The sequence below is a fragment of the Aotus nancymaae genome, unplaced genomic scaffold (genome assembly GCF_030222135.1).
Source record: "Aotus nancymaae isolate 86718 unplaced genomic scaffold, 86718_ANA_hifiasm-v0.15.2.pri h1tg000011l, whole genome shotgun sequence".
NCBI lineage: Eukaryota > Metazoa > Chordata > Mammalia > Primates > Aotidae > Aotus > Aotus nancymaae.
The window spans coordinates 10837252-10848517 of NW_026988422.1; positions in this window are offsets into that span (position 1 = coordinate 10837252).

Here is an 11266-nt window from a genome sequence, read left to right on the forward strand (position 1 = left end):
TTCTTCTGCCTCAGCCTCCCGAGTAGCTGGGACTACCAGCGAGCACCACCACGTCTAGCTAATTTTTGTATTTTTTAGTAGAGACGGGCTTTCACCATGTGGGTCAGGACGGTCTCGATCTCTTGACCTCGTGATCTGCCCTCCTCAGCCTCCCAAAGTGCTGGGATTACAGGCGTGAGCCACTGCGCCCGGCCTCTTTTTTTTTTTTTTTTTTTGAGAAGGAGTCTCGCTCTGTCGCCCAGGCCAGAGTGCAGTGGCATGATCTTGGCTCACTGCAACCTCTGCCTCCCAGGTTCAAGCAATTCTCCTGCCTGCCTCAGCCTTCTGAGTAGCTGGGATTACAGGCGCCCGCCACTACACCCGGCTAATTTTTTATATTTTCAGTAGAGACAGAGTTCCGTCATGTTGGTCAGGCCGGTCTCAAACTCCTGATCTCGTGATCTGCCCGCCGGAGCCTCCCAAAGTGCTGGGATTACAGGCGTGAGCCACCCCCGCGCCAGGCCGTCCAATTAGATCTTTCGTGGACTCATAGAGTGACAACTCACTCATCACTGCAAGAACAGCAACAAGTCCTTCGTGAAGGACACGCCCCCATGAACCAAACACCTCCCACTAGGACCACCTCCAACCTTGGAAGTCACATTCCAACATGAGATCTGGAGGGGAAAAAATCCAAACCATATCAAACAGCATTTGACTTCGGATAACAGTAGCATGAACGTTCCTTTGTCTAGACTCAACAGTCTTATTTTGATTACACAAAATAATTGTAGCTTATATAAGTAAATAAACATCCAGAGTTTAACCAATGAAAGCAAAGACATGGACATTTTCAGCATCGTACTGGACATTAATGCACATGAGTTCTGTGTGGTAGATTATAAAGATAATGTCAATTTGTTCACATCTCTGTAACTCCCTCCCTTAGGTAGTCACCTCCCTCTGTGACTCTGTGCTTGGCTACGTGACTAGCTTTGGTCAGCTGGACAATACAAATTGTGACTTAAGTAGAGGGTTGAAAAGTGCACGTGCATTGAGACTTGCCTTCTCTTGCTGCAGGGAACTCTGGCCACCGAGAGAAAGAACTTGGGCTAGTCTGCTGGGTCATGAAACTTATGTGGCCATTTGCCTAGCTGACATGGACCCAACCTTTGTACTTATAAATGAGGTTCCCCCTTGACCACCTAGCCTGTCATCTCCAGCATATGAGTGAGGCCATCCTGGATCACCCATCCCCATTCTAAACAGCCAACACTAAGAGAACTATTCAGTTCTCTGTTTTTTGGTTTTTTTTTTTTTTTTGAGATGGAGTTTCACTCTTGTTACCCAGGCTGGAGTGCAATGGCGCGATCTCGGCTCACCGCAACCTCCGCCTCCTGGGTTCAGGCAATTCTCCTGCCTCAGCCTCCTGAGTAGCTGGGATTACAGGCACGCGCCACCATGCCCAGCTAAGTTTTTGTATTTTTAGTAGAGACGGGGTTTCACCATGTTGACCAGGATGGTCTCGATCTCCTGACCTTGTGATCCACCCGCCTCGGCCTCCCAAAGTGCTGGGATTACAGGCGTGAGCCACTGTGCCCGCCGAGTTCTGTTTTAAATAGCTCTGTTTTGGGGGTGGTTTATTAGGCAGCAAAAGCAAACTAATAAAGTCTGCAATGTGCATAAAGGTTCATTTAGAAAATACAGCTAAGTAAATCTTACAGATATTTTAGAAGTTTCTCTTTCATTCAATATATGCCAGATAGCTTTCATATCTGTAGAATTATCTCAGTTTTTTAAATGGTCTCATTATATTCTGTGGTAACATGATTTAACATTCACTACTTGATGTATATTGGTTTTATAATTTAAGAGGAATACTACTGCATTAAATTTCCCTTAAACCAAAGCATCCTATATTAAGTTCCTTTCCAGAATCATGGGGAGCACTAACAAGGATTAGCTCACTGCCAGTTCCCCAGTAGGCTCAGCCATGTCTGAATTTCTGGATCATATTTGCAAGCAACAAATTATCTATACTTCACCAAACCCCTATCTCTTAAGTTGACTTTTGAAGTTTGTTCCCTCTTAGATGCTTATATTGTGCAGGGCCTTTTTCACTCCAAAATTGCTCCCATCGTTTCCAAAATAGACATATATTCAAGATTCAACTTCAATCTTGAGGATTCAATCAAATAGCCACATTTTGAGCACTGAGCCTTATGATAGCTACAGAACCTAAGAAAGCTATATCCACACAAAACCTCCACTCACACCAACAGCGTCAATTTATTTCCTTGTTTGTTAAACAATAAAAAACAAGAACAGATGATTCATCTGCATGTCATTCTTTCTTCAACTGAGGATGTATAGTTTATCACTTCTGAAAAGAATTAAAGGTTAAAGGAAAGAGAAATTTTCCTGAATTCCAATCTTACCTTATGTCAAAGAGACATATACCCTGTTTATTTGTATGACAGTTAAACATTATGTCTTTTTTTTAAATAAATATTTCTTTTCTTTTTTTTTTTTTTTTTAATGCGACAGTGTCTGGCTGTGTCGCCTAGGCTGGAATGCAATGGCACGATCTCAGCTCACTGCAACCTCCACCTCCCAGGGTCAAGCGATTCTCCTACCTCAGTCTCCTGAGTTGCTGGGATTACAGGCACATACCACCATGCCTGGCTAATTTTTGCATTTTTAGTAAAGATGGAGTTTCACCATGTTGGCCAGGCTGGTCTCGAACTCATTACCTCTCGTGATCTGCCTGCCTCGGCCCCCTAAAGTGCTGGGATTACAGGTGTAATCCCATCATGCCCGGCCATATTATGTCTTATATCTTATATAAAACTAAATGAAGTGTAGCTGCCCAACTTAAAAGGGCCTGTTTCTTGGCCACTGAGAAATAGCTTAAACTTTGCTTGATCAGATGGTGCCAGAAAATGAGTAAACATAAATTTTTAGAATTTTTTTTCTCTTGTAACATGTTCCTTACTTCTAGAAATTCAGCTTTATTGTCATGAGGCCATGCGTCACTTTGGAGGAGAGAGCTCCTAAGTTCATCTCTCTTCTAAGAATAAAGGAAATGAAGCAGCACAGAAGGAAACTTCTGTTTGCCCCCTCATCTAACACTATGTGCAAGAAAATTTTAATTTGAGGGACTGCTGATTTATTTTTACTTCGGAGCCAAAAAGCACAAGATTTACTTCTTTTTTAAATGGTATGTGGAAAAAATCAAGCATTCTGAATCATTTTCTCTTCTGGAGACTTTAAACCAACTCTCAAAGTCGCAACACTTTCTGTTGGATCCTGAAGTTCAGAATCCTATAGAGATCATTGCTTTTCTCCTCTGGTCTCTGCACAGTGGAAGATTGTGAAGAGGAGTATGTGAGGACAAAGACATAGCCGTCACTGGAACCCAACTGCGGTCAAACAGACCTAGAGTTTATTTAGTTGAAGGTTTACCAATCAGGGAATGCTCTTGGCTGTTTATACCAATTATGTTTCTTGTTTTTCTGCTTGGAGGTTTTTCATCAACCTCAGGGGCCTATGAGACAATTTTGCTAAAAATTTTGCTAAAGAAGAGTAGAGTTGGCCAGGTGTGGCGGCTCATGCCTGTAATCCCAGCACTTTGGGAGGCCGAGTGGAGCGGGGGTGGATCACGAGGTCAGGAGTTCAAGACCAGCCTGACCAAGATAGTGAAATCCCGTCTCTACTAAAAATACAAAAATTAGCCAGGAATGATGGTGAGAGCCTGTAGTCCCAGCTACTCAGAAGGCTGAGGCAGAGAATTGCTTGAACCTGGGAGGCAGAGGTTGCAGTGAGCCGAGATCTCACCACTGCACTCCAGCCTGGGTGACAGAGCGAGACTCCATCTCAAAAAAAAAATAGTAGAATTAGAGAGGTTATTTCACGAAGGCCTTTTTCTTGAAAGTGGCAGGTAAATAAAGAAACCCTCTTGCCGGGCGCGGTGGCTCAAGCCTGTAATCCCAGCACTTTGGGAGGTCGAGGCGGGTGGATCACGAGGTCAAGAGATCGAGACCATCCTGGTCAACATGGTGAAACCCCGTCTCTACTAATACAAAAAATTAGCTGGGCATGGTGGCGCGTGCCTGTAATCCCAGCTACTCAGGAGGCTGAGGCAGGAGAATTGCCTGAACCCAGGAGGCGGAGGTTGCGGTGAGCCGAGATCGCGCCATTGCACTCCAGCCTGGGTAACAAGAGCGAAACTCCGTCTCAAAAAAAAAAAAAGAAACCCTCTTGACAGCTCTGAGCAGCGTAGCTTCACCTGAGAGTGGAGGAGAGGGAAGGAAGGGTCAGTGTAATAAGGAAAGGAATCTCTCTCTTAGTCTTCACTCAGGCAACTCATTCCACACCACCCTACAAATGATGCCCTTTTCTACATCTTCATCAACCTATATGGCCTGAAAGTTTGCGTCCCTCCAAAGTTCATATGCTGAAATCTAATCCCCAATGTGATGGAAGCCCCCCTCCAGATCTAATCCTCAATCTGGAGGTGGGGTCTTGGGAGGTAATTAGGTCATGAGGGTGAAGCCCTCATGATTGGGATTAGCGCTAGCTCACTCTTTTTCCACTATGTGAAGATAAAAGAAGTTGGCTGTCTGCAACCTAGAAAAGGGGCCTGACCCCATCCTAGGGCCTTGACCTCAAAATTCCAGCCTCTGGAACTATGAGAAATAAATTTCTGTTGTTTATAAGCCACCGAGACTACAGTACTTTGTTATAGTCACTTGAGTAGATTAAGGCAAACCTATTTTCAATTGACCATAATTCCAACTTATTTCTAAGTGATAATGTTCAGTCTCCTATGCTCACCTGCTTCTAAAATACAAGGATTTTTTTTTTTTTTTTGAGATGGAGTCTCACTCTGTTGTTCCCCAGGCTGGAGTACAGTGGCGCAATCTCGGCTCACTGCAACCTCTGCCTCCTGGGTTCAAGTGATTCTCCTGCCTCAGCCTCCCGAGTAGTTGGGATTGCAGGTGTGCGCCACCATGCCCAGCTAATTTTTGTATTTTTAGTAGAGACAGGATTTGACCATGTTGGCCAGGCTGGTCTCCAACTCCTGACCTTGTGTACTGCCCACCTCAGCCTCCCAAAGTGCTCAGATTACAGGCATGAACCACTGCGCCCAGCTAAAATACAAGGACCTTTAGACTTTTGTCTTAAAACAAAACCTTTTCTCTGTACGTTGTTCCCTCTAAGCAAACTCATCCATTACAAAGGTGTTAGCCACCAGTACTTGCTGGTGTCTTGCAGAAGGTTCTCTGTCAGAATTTTTCTCTTGAGTCCCAGACCAAATCACATCAAGTAGATCTGATCCTAAACCAGTGACTTTCTCACCAAATCTGACTTTCTGCCTCTATTTCCTATCTCCTGGGTGGTAACGCCAACTACCTACGTCACTTAAGCCAGAAAAGCCTAGAATAAGGCCATATTCACCTTCAACTACATAACCATATTTCAGAAGTCCAGTGAATTTTTTTTTATCTTCTCAAGTTCTCTTGTTTATCATATTTTTATCTCCTCTACTAAGGTCTTAGCTTAGTCCCTAAATTATTCCTCACTTGGATTTCTGACATAACCTCCTGAGTGATTTTTTTTTAATCTTCTGCTAGTCTATCTCTTAGATATAAGTCAAATAAGTTCATTCCTTGTAATCACTGAACCCTGCACTATTTGTAGCCAAATTTCATCATCATGCATACATGGCAGTTCTTCAAAAGCTCTATGGACCCCTGAAATTTTATTCAAGAGTATGTATTTGCATTTTTTTGGCAAGAGTGTATATAAAGTTCATCAGATTATCAAAATGGTTTAGGTCTCAGAAATAATTTAAAAATCAGTACACACATAAAAATTATGATCTTTTTAACTCTTCCACTGTCACTATATATCAGATTCTAGTCTTATTAGAGTTGCTGAAATAAACTTAAATGAACACATTCATTTCTCTCTTTTTTTTTTGAGATGGAGTCTTGCTCTGTTGCCCAGGCTGGAGTGCAGTGGTGCAATCTTGGCTCACTGCAACCTCCACCTCCCAGGTTCAAGCGATTCTCCTGCCTCAGCCTCCTGAGTAGCTGGGATTACAGGCACCTGCCACCACGCCCAGCTAATTTTTGTATTTTTAGTAGAGATGTGGTTTCACTATGTTGGCCAGACTGGTCTTGAACTCCTGACCTCAGGTGATCTGCCCCCCTCAGCCTCCCAAAGTGCTGGGATTACAGGTGTAAGCCACCAGGAGAGTCTGATTTCTCTTATCTTTATGCTTTGGAATCGCAGTAACAAAATACCATCAATTTATCATCCAAAACACTACTTGGCTCCAGGACATCCCATCTGGGGTATTTCCATTCTTACTCTGGTATCCAAAGAACAGCCAGATACCTTCGGCAGATTCTCATAGCACCTATGGCTGTTGTATTACACAAGTTGAATGTCCCTTACCATTAGTGTTTCTGATTTCAGATGTATTTTTTACTGATTTTGGAATATTTGCATTGTATACTTACTGGTTGAGCATCCCTAATCCAAAAATTTTAAATCCAAAATGCTCCAATGAGCATTCATATTCAACATTATGTTCGTGCCCCAAAAGTTGCAGATTTTGGGAGCATTTCAGATTTCATGTTTTTGGAATATGGATACTCAACTGTATACATCTTCCAAGACTTTGAATTGTCTGAAGACAAGGATTTAATCTTGGTGTGAAAGACAAAATAATAGCCTCCCAAATATGTCTCATGTCTTAATCTCAGGACCTGTGAATACGTTACCTTGCATGGCGGAAGAAAGTTTGCCGATGTGACTCACTGAAGTTGGAGTGAGGCAAGGAAGGGATCATAAGCCAAGGAATGAAGGTAGTGTCTGGAAGCTTGAAAAGGCAAGAGAAAAAAGAAAAAAGAAAAAAAAAAGAGAAAAAAGAGAGAAGAAAAGAAAAGGCAAGAGAACACATGCTCCCTTAGAGCTTCAAGAAGACGCTTGATGCCTTGAATTTAGAATTTTTGTTCCCTAGAACTGAAAAATAAATCTAAGTCACTAAGTTTGTGGTATCAGTAGTAAAAGAAATTATTACGCTTAATAATCTATTTCTTCAGGCCGGGCGCGGTGGCTCATGCCTGTAATCCCAGCACTTTGGGAGGCCGAGGTGGGTGGATCACGAGGTCAAGAGATCGAGACCATCCTGGTCAACATGGTGAAACCCCGTTTCTACTAAAAATACGAAAATTAGCTGGGCGTGGTGGTGCGTGCCTGTAATCCCAGCTACTCAGGAGGCTGAGACAGGAGAATCGCCTGAACCCAGGAGGCGGAGGTTGCGGTGAGCCGAGATCGCGCCATTGCACTCCAGCCTGGGTAACAAGAGCGAAACTCCGTCTAAAAAAAAAAAAAAAAAAAAATCTATTTCTTCTAGAACCCACTAGAGTACTAAGTTTAGAATAAGTAAACAACCTTGTTCTGGGAGAATTTTTCTCTAAAGCTAAATGTGGCTAAACTTTTAACCACATCAGTTACTTACCTTAAGCCTAAACTTGGCTGAGTGTGGTAGCTCATACCTGTAATCCCAGCACTTTGGGAGGCTGAGGTGGGCGAATCACCTGAGATTGGGAGTTCGAGACCAGCCTGGCCAACATGCTGAAACACACTGTCTACTAGAAATATAAACATTAGCTGGATGTGGTGGTGCATGCCTGTAATCCCAGCTACTTGGGAAGCTGAGGCACAAGAATTGCTTGAACTCCAGAGGTGGAGGTCGCAGTGAACCAAGATCCCACCATTGCCCTCCAGCCTGGGTGACAGGCCAAGACTCTGTCTCAAAAAAAAAAAAAAAAAAGAAAGAAAAGCCTAAACTCAGTAGCTACTTAAGTGATTAATAATTTAATCAAACCCTCATCTACTTTTTCCTAATTAATCTATTCTTGACCCTCTTGGGCAGGAGAGCATTAGGATGGATTAAGAACATTGGTAAACTGTGATCCTTTTTCTGAGAAACTGATGTTTAAGATTTAACTCTAAGTAACTTTTAACTAAGGAAAAGGGTTAGAAAGATTCCTTTCCTAACTCTTTTTCTAACATAAACTTTCCTTTATATTAACTTAGTCATTAGAAGTAAAGAGAAGAGTGGTTAATATAAAGGAATAATAAGTTCTTTGTAGATTCTGGATATTAGCCCTTTGTCAGATGGGTAGCTTGCAAAAATTTTTTGCCTTGACGAGAAAAAAACAAACAACTCCATCAAAAAGTAGGTGAAGCATATGAACAGGCACTTTTCAAAAGAAGACATTTGGCCTACAAACATATGAAAAAATGCTCATCATCACTGGTCATTAGAGAAGTGCAAATCAAAACCACATTGAGATACCATCTCATGCCAGTTAGAATGGTGATCATTAAAAAATCTGGAGACAACAGTTGCTGGAGAGGATGTGGAGAAATAGGAACACTTTTACACTGTTGGTGCGAGTGTAAATTAGTTCAACCATTGTGGAAGACAGTGTGGCAATTCCTCAAGGATCTAGAATTAGAAATACATTTGACCCAGCAATCCCATTACTGGGTATATATCCAAAGGATTATAAATCTTTCTATTATAAAGACACATGCACATGTATGTTCACTGTAGCACTGTTTACAATAGCAAAGACTTGGAACCAGCCCAAATGCCCATCAATGATAGACTGGATAAAGAAAATGTGGTACATATATACCATGGAATCCTATGCAGCCATAGGAAAGAATGAGTTCATGTCCTTTGCAGGGACATGGATGAATCTGGAAACCATCATTCTCAGCAAACTGACACAAGAACAGAAAATGAAACATCGCGTGTTCTCACTCATAAGTGGATGTTGAACAATGAGAATACATGGACACAGGGAGGGGAGCATCACACACTGGGGTCTGTTGGGGGTTGGGAGGCTAGGGGAGGGAAAGCAGCGGGTGGGGAGATTAGGGAGGGATAACATTAGGAGAAATACCTAAAGTAGGTTATGGGGGGATGGAGGCAGCAAATCACCACAGCATGTGTATACCTATATAACAATCCTGCAATCCCTTGTAAGGGAAGCTGCCATTAGCTGAGAACAGTGGGAAAGCTTTGAAGGATTTTAACAAAGTGTGGATTGGAATAGAGAATAAGACCAGATTCTGCTTTTGAGAAGAGCCCTCTAGCTTTAGTTTAAAAGGTGAGTGTTGAATTGGGGCAGAGGTGCACTGAAGTGAGGGGATCTGAGAAGTTGCTTCTTTTCTAATTTTTTTTTTTTTTTTTTTTTTTTTTTGTGACAGAGTCTTGCTCTCTCACCCAGGCTGGAGTTCAGTGGCATGATCTCGGCTCACTGCAACTTCTGCCTCTGCCTCCTGAGTTCGAGCCATTCTGCCTCAGCGTCCCCAATAGCTGGGATTACAGGCGCATACCACCATGCCCCACGAATTTTTGTATTTTTAGTAGAGACAGGGTTTCACCATGTTGGCCAGGCTGCTCTCGAACTCCTGACCTCGTGATTTGCCTGCCTCAGCCTCCCAAAGTGCTGGGATTATAGGCGTGAGCCACCACACCTGGCACCGTTTTCCAATTTTTTAATTGAATAAAACAAATAAGCTCAGCAAAAAAAAAAAAAAAAATTCTACCTCACCACACCTATGTCTGACATTTGAATCAGTAGCCTAAGTAAAAAGACACATGGATATCACCCAATCTTATGAAAGCCCAAGCAGAACACAAAGGTGGAAGGACGGTAATGCTGTCTTTTCTTGAGCTAGGACATCAATTTTTTTCCTGGCTTCTCACCTTCCCGAAACCTTCTCTAGACTCTGAGTTACACCATCCATTCCCTTGGTTCTCAGGCCTGAGAATGCAGATTGAGTCATGCCAGATATCCTGGTCCTCCAGCAGGCACACAGTACACTGCGGGACTTCTTGGTCACCATTATTGTGTGAGCCAATTCCCATAATAAATATTTTTGCATATTTACATATATCCTATTGTTTCTCTGAGGAACCCTGACTAATACATATAGTTATGTCAAAGACTACATCCATTCAATCCTGGGAGCAAGTGAAGATGGTGATGATGGTAGTGTGCCTAAGAAGCAAGAAAACTATAAAATACCTAGGAATAAATCTAACCAAAGACGTTAAAGATATCTATGAGGAAAACTATAAAACACTGATGAAAAAAGTTGAAGAGAAGTGACAAAATTCATGTTGGAAGAGGAAGGTAAATGAATCACTACACATTACAACAAACGTGATGTTTATGCTCTTCATCACCATTTTTAAAAACCACATCATTTAAGGCTGGGCACAGTGACTCACGCCTGTAATCCCAGCACTTTGGGAAGCCGAGGCGGGCGGACCACCTGGGTCAGAAGTACAAGACCAACCTGGCCCAAATGGTGAAACCCTGTCTCTACTAAAATACAAAAATTAGCTGGGCGTGGTAGTGGGCACCTGTAATCCCAACTACTCAGGAGGCTGAGGCAGGAGAAGCACTTAAACCCAGGAGGCAGAGGCTGTGGTGAGCTGAGATCTCGCCATTGCACTCCAGCCGGGGCAACAAGAGAGAAACTCGATCTCATTAAAAAAAATGCATAAAATTATTATTATTATTTTTTGAGACGGAGTTTCGCTCTTGTTACCCAGGCTGGAGTGCAATGGCGTGATCTCGGCTCACCGCAACCTCCAACTCCTGGGTTCAGGCAATTCTTCTGCCTCAGCCTCCTGAGTAGCTGGGATTACAGGTAAGCACCACCATGCCCAGCTAATTTTTTGTATTTTTAGTAGAGACGGGGTTTCACCATGTTGACCAGGATGGTCTCGATCTCTTGACCTCGTGATCCACCCGCTTCGGCCTCCCAAAGTGCTGGGATTATAGGCGTGAGCCACCATGCCCGGCCCCATAAAACTATTTTTTACTCATTTGATGAGATTGTAAAGTAACAGGCCTTCTTAATCATCATGGAATGCATAGAAATACACACTGAACTAATCTCTATGGAGGGCAATTTGGCAAAAATTCTCTCTGTTGCTCAGACTGGAGTGCAGTGGTGTGATCATGGCAGCATTGCACTCCTGGGCACAAGTGATCTTTCTGCCTCAGCCTCCCAAGTAGCTGGGACTATAAGCACACACTATTACACCTTGCTAATATTTTTATTTTTTGTAGAGATGGGGGTCTTGCTACATAGCCCAGGCTGGTATTGAACCCCTGGCCTCAAGCAATCCTCCAACCTCAGCCTCCCAAAGTGCTGGGATTACAGGCATGAGCCACTA